The sequence below is a fragment of the Phascolarctos cinereus genome, unplaced genomic scaffold (assembly GCF_003287225.1).
Source record: "Phascolarctos cinereus isolate Bilbo 61053 unplaced genomic scaffold, phaCin_HiC Scaffold_5;HRSCAF=322, whole genome shotgun sequence".
NCBI lineage: Eukaryota > Metazoa > Chordata > Mammalia > Diprotodontia > Phascolarctidae > Phascolarctos > Phascolarctos cinereus.
In genome coordinates, this window is record NW_027555958.1 from 249,886,442 (window position 1) to 249,892,441 (window position 6,000).

Consider the following 6,000-nt stretch of genomic DNA (forward strand, 5'->3'; position numbering starts at 1 on the left):
AAGTTTTTTTAATGATCTGAGCTTCTCCCTGAAACAAAGTTCCATCTTTTAATGTCATATTCTTCTGGTGATGTTGTATGGCTGTGAGTCAAAAAAAACTTCAGTATCTGGAGGACTGAACTAGAGGATCATCCAAAGGACAATGCAGAAGTGCATGTTGGGCACAAATAGGCTTCAATACATTATAAATAAAGTTAATGAGAAGAAATGGTGTAAAGGATAAAGAAACATTGGATCAGTCCATAAAATAGGCTGGTCATAGGGTGAGAATGAGGAATAATTTATGAGCAGCCTGCATGCTCCATTAGCATCTTTTTTTTTTTTAATCTTAGGAGAACAAAGGAAAGCCCCTTGCATTTGCTTGGACCTCATAGTAAATTTATGGGAGGACATGAACAAGTGTTGCATGAAATGAGTAGGTATAGATGACTTGTGATGGCATAACAGGGAGAGGTGATATTCTAATCAATGAGATCACAATTCCACTGGAGAATTGGAGCACTGGTATCCATTGCATCATATTTAGTTATAACAACAAACTATTTTAAGGGTTTGGTTTTTTTTTACATGAATAAGTGAAGGTTCTATAATTTCATCAGTGTAGAAAACTACCTATGTGGGAACTCTATCCCCTGATACAGAACAACACATCTATGACACAGTAAATAAGAGCTAAGGCCTAGGGAGATTACTGAGATACACAGAGGTTAGGTGACTTGCCAAGGGTCAGATAACTAATAACCTTTTGAGGTGTAACTTCTGACTCCAAGCTCAGTAGTCCATCCACCAAACCAAACTGTAAAATTGTAAATGTTTAATATGGCTAAAAGAATTTAAGAAAAAACGTTTAAACTGTTAAATTATTTTGGAAATCTTCAATGACCCAAACTTAGTTATAGGTACATTCTTTGTATAAAGATCATGAATCCTTTATGATTTATTTAATCATAAGTGTAATACAGAACATTATTTTGCCATTTAGGTAGTAGGGCCCTTTAAGCCATGGAAAGCAAAAGTTGGTGCTTAATCTCGCCCCAGACCTCTTTCTTCCTAAATCTAAACAATAGTGAAATGTACTCTTGCATAGCTCAGCATAGCCCGTACCTCCAACGCAAATGGATAAGAAAGCTTGCAATATAATTGCTTTAGATAATTATGTTTATACCAGAGACCAGGACACCTGGTCTGGTTTGTGTGATCTCTGATCCATAATAATGGGGTACTTGGGTGCTTGTGCTTGTACTTGTGCCCCAATTTCTCCCTAGTCTCAGAAACACTGTCTCTAACAACCATTCCCCAGCCCAAGGACACTGTGCCTAGCAGTTATTCATGCATGGGCTTCAGCATGACCCTTATCTCTCTCCCTGGTACAGCTACACAGAGCTGGGCTGCTCAGGCCCCAGCCTCGGATCATGTCTCTGGAAGCCTCCCAATTCCTCAGTAAGTTCCTGTGTTGTGAGAAAGCTTTCCCTTGTTGCAGAGCATTCTCTCATCAAGACAGAGGGAGAGGGGTGTCCTTGACCAGCCCAAGAACTCTTCCTCTTGCCAGACTTCAAAGATCCATCCCCCTCCCTGTCCTGTATACTCCCTGTACTTTCCCATCCATAGCCCCAAAGACACCTGCATCTTTGGATTACCTCATCAGTGTTCCTCGCATTTCTTTCCCATGCTCTTTTCTATATAAACCCTAGCTTGACCCCTGATGACTGCTGCTTGATTTGGATGTAAATACCCCTGGCAGTCGTGTGCTAATAAATCCACATCTTAAATTACGCCTGGATCTCACTCTCTGATTTCTTGGTACAACAACAAGGTCTTTGAGAGTACTTATGGCTGAAAAAGTAAACGTTTTGTTTCCAATTTAGTGATAAACTTTTCTGAACTTAACTTTAAACAAGAAAAAGTTAAAATACTTTGTAATTATTTAAATTTCAACATCTAAAATATCACTAACAGTTTATCAGTTATTTGACACTAACCTTTTATTTTTGGTCTATTTACTTTTATATATTTCCAAAGAATCTTTTCAGAAATCTGCCATATTCCCAAAATGTGTTAGGGCAGGGACACATTCCCCTTGGAAAACTTGTTTGATCTACCTAGGCCAGGATGCCTTGGGATAAGAAACATCTTCTAACGAGAAGATGAGAGGTCCTGAGTGGAGTAGAAAGCCATCAAAGTTAAACAAAACCCACCAAGACAAGAAGATGTAATTGAGGGAATAAGCATAGGAAAAAAAAATAGCAACATTTTTGCTTTTTCTGCAAGTAATATGATAGAGAACTCTGGGGATGCAACCAAAAATTAATTGAAACAACTTCAGCAAAGTACCACAATGTAAAATAAATCCACACACATCATTGGCTTTTCTGTATATTGCCAACAAATTCCAGTAGGAAATTCCATTCCAAATAGTTACAAAATTTGTAAAATATTGTCAAGCCCACATGTCAAGAGATACATGATACACAGGAATTATATGAATACAAATATGAAACACTTATTCCAGAAAGAAGGCATACTTCAGTAAAGAGAGATAAATTTCTCATGGCTGGGCTGTGTTAATATAATAAAAATGATAGTACTAAATAAATTTACTTATTCAATGTCATAATCAAAGGATTACTTTATAGCAGCAGGAAAAACAACAAGATTAAACCTTGACGAACAAAAGATCAAGAATCTCAAGGGAAATAATGAAAAAAAAAGTGGAAAGGAAGGAGTCCTAGCAGTATGGTACTGGTTAAAAAGTAGAAAAATTGATCAGTGGGGCAGATTAAGTATACATGACCCAGAAATAATCAAGCATAGAAACATAGTATTCTATAACTCCAAATATACCAATACTGGAGCAAGGACTCACTATTCAACAAAAATTTGTGGGAAAACTGGAATGCTACCAGGAAGAAATTAAATTTAGAACATCTCACATCACATGCTTCAAATGGAAAACATGACTCTGGTTTCAATCAAGCAAATTAGAGGAGAAAAAAAGAATATGCCTTTTACAGCTATGGATAGGGTAAAATATCAAAAAAGATATATTAATAATTTTAATTATATAAAATTGAAAAGCTTTTGCTCAAAATCAGTGCAGCTAAAATTAGAAGGAATATATTTAACTGGGAAAAATCTTTGTAGCAAATTTCTCTAGTAAAGATCTGATGGCTAAGTAATACAAAGAGCATTCAAATATATAAGAACAAAAACCATTCCCTAATAGATAAATGGTGAAAATATATAAACGGGCAATTCTCAAAAGAAGAAAATCAAGCTATGAACAACCCAGTGTAATCCTATTTTCACCCACCTAGAGTGGTTTTACACAAAGCTGTGCTTCATATACATATGCAGAGGAAGATACGACTTCTGACTAACTGGGAGACTGCTGAGGTGGTGTTGCATACCTGCATAAGAGACATATTTGTTGCCAAGACTGTGAAGACACATGGAAAGAAGAGCTCCTGGAAGACAATTGAGATAGATAGAAACAGAGTCTTTTGAATGTCGGATTGTAGCCCTCAGAACTGCAGATATGTGTGAGATTTAGCCCCAAGTTCCTTGGCCTTTAGGGCTTCCAACTCTAGAGACTGTAATCAATAGACCTCCCCCGGTAAGGTTGTTCTCTCTCCTCCTTTGAGCCAAGAATTTATCTTAGTCATAGATGAAGATCTCATTTATTCTTGTGTATTTTTGATATGCTCTGTAGAATGTCCCCAGTTTCTGTTTGCTGTTTTGCTTGGATAGAAATAGCTATTTAGATAGTCTTTTGCATAAATAGCATTTGCTAAGAAGGGGTAAAGCTTGTGAGTATAAGGGGTTGTGGGAGGACAGGCATATGAAGGCATTGTTGTTGGAGCTGTGGATTGTTACATCCATTCTAGATAGTGATTTGGTATCATATCCCAAAAAATCACTAAATTCTGCTTAGCCTCTGCCTCTTTGATACCATTACTAAGTATATATGTCAAAGATATCAAAAAGGAGGAAAAGGATTTATAACTGCAAAATATCCATAATTGCTCTTTTTGCCGTAGAAAAGAACTGAAAGCCAAAGGAGTGAGTGTCATTGGGGGACAGCGGAACAAATCATGGTATGGGAATGTATTGGACATGATGAAAGAGTTGATTTTAAAGAAACTTGGGAAGAGTTATATGAAATGATACAGAATGAAGTGAACAGAATCAAAAGTACAATTCATAAAATGACTAGCGTTGTGAAAAAAAAAAAAACCTTTGAAAGCCTTAAGAATTCTGATCAATGCAATGACCAACAATTCCTCTAGAGTAGAGGTATCAAACATAGGGCCAGTGCTGACCAGATTAAAATTTAGTTCCTATCTGATTTTAATGTCTTGATGTATTAATCAAAAAAGAAATATATGAACATATATCTTCATACAAGCAAGAACAATATGCTGGTCACAAGGATCCTTATGTGTGCTTTACTTGCCCCCATTTCTATTTGATTTTGATGCCCTTACTCGCATGGCGCTTCTTAAACTGTGAGTCTCGACCCCATAGTTAAGAAGCGCTGAACTGGTCAAGAGTGGAAAATGTTTAAGAAGCCCTGCAATGACCTTTGTACTAAAGTACTAAAGACATACATTTTTGGACATGGCCAATATATGAATTTGCTTGACTTGACTATGTTAACTTGTTACAAGGGAGGCTTTGGGGGTTTTTTGGTTGGGAGATGGAGGTGGGGAGGTGGAAAGAATTAGGAAGACAGGAATGTTATGATAACAATGCCAAAAAAACCCCCAACAAGAAACAAAAAACAAGAGAATGAGTGAAAAGAGTCAATGTAGAATTCAAAACATGTGGAAGACAAAAAGAAGTTTAAAGTGAATTGAACACAAGCAGGCTAGTGTTTGGTGCTAACATACTGAGTTTAGTATATGTTACCCTAACCTTGCCCATGCCTATCTCCCTTCCTGAAGGCCAGGCATATTACATTTCACCTCTCCTCCAGGATTTTCTGGTAACCTTGGGGCAAGGCATTGGCAGGGTAGATGTTTATCCTCCACCATTGGTTCTAGCCTGCATCAATTTTAGGGATCACTATACCTCGGTTCCATTTAACAGTCAGGTTAGCTTTTACAATGGAATTATTTAGTTGTAAGCAATAGCAGGAACAATTATGCAACATTCCATCATTCCCAATTCATGGAAGCATAATCCCCAACCCCTTCTACCATTTTAGTCTCTGAGAAGGGGAGAGGGATTAGGTTCACAGTTTTGCTCAGTTTCCTTGGACTCAAGTTCCAGATTTTGGCTTCTCCAGGCTTCCCTTTTGTGCTGACAGCAACTTCTGCCTCCCAGGTTACCAAGGTTCCAGGTCTATGCCTTGAACTGAAAAAGAGAAACAGAACAAAAGCAGAAGACTGTTTCTCAGGACCACAGGAGCTAAAAAGGAAGGAGAGAGAGAGAGAGGTAGGTAGTCCTTCCCGTCACCTGGCTCGGTTCATGGTACTAGTGCTATGAGTGAACAGATTCAGAATCGGTTAGTAAACATTAAATGCCTACTATGTGCCAAACACTGGAAGTACAAAGAAGGCATTAGATAGTCCCTGCCCTCCAGGAGCTCACAGTCTAAAGCAGAGGTTCCCAAACTTATTTGTTCTATTGCCCCCTTTTCAAAAACAAAAAATTATTCAGCACCCCCTTGGAAATTTACTTTAATGTTTTTTTTTTCAAATTTGCATAATATATATATATATATATATATATATATATGTGTGTGTGTGTGTGTGTGTGTGTGTGTGTGTGTGTGTGTGTGTTTGTATATGTATATATATATATGACTCATCTTAAGTTTAATAATTTATTGTAAATTTGTGGGGTTTTTTCTGCATTGAAATTTTGATGACACAATATTGCATCATGTAACCATATAGTATCGTATTATAAACAATTCATTACACATATATTCAGGCCCATGAATGCTGAACTTCCCAACAATGCACAACAAGCTTGCCTGCCAACACTTGCTTGTTA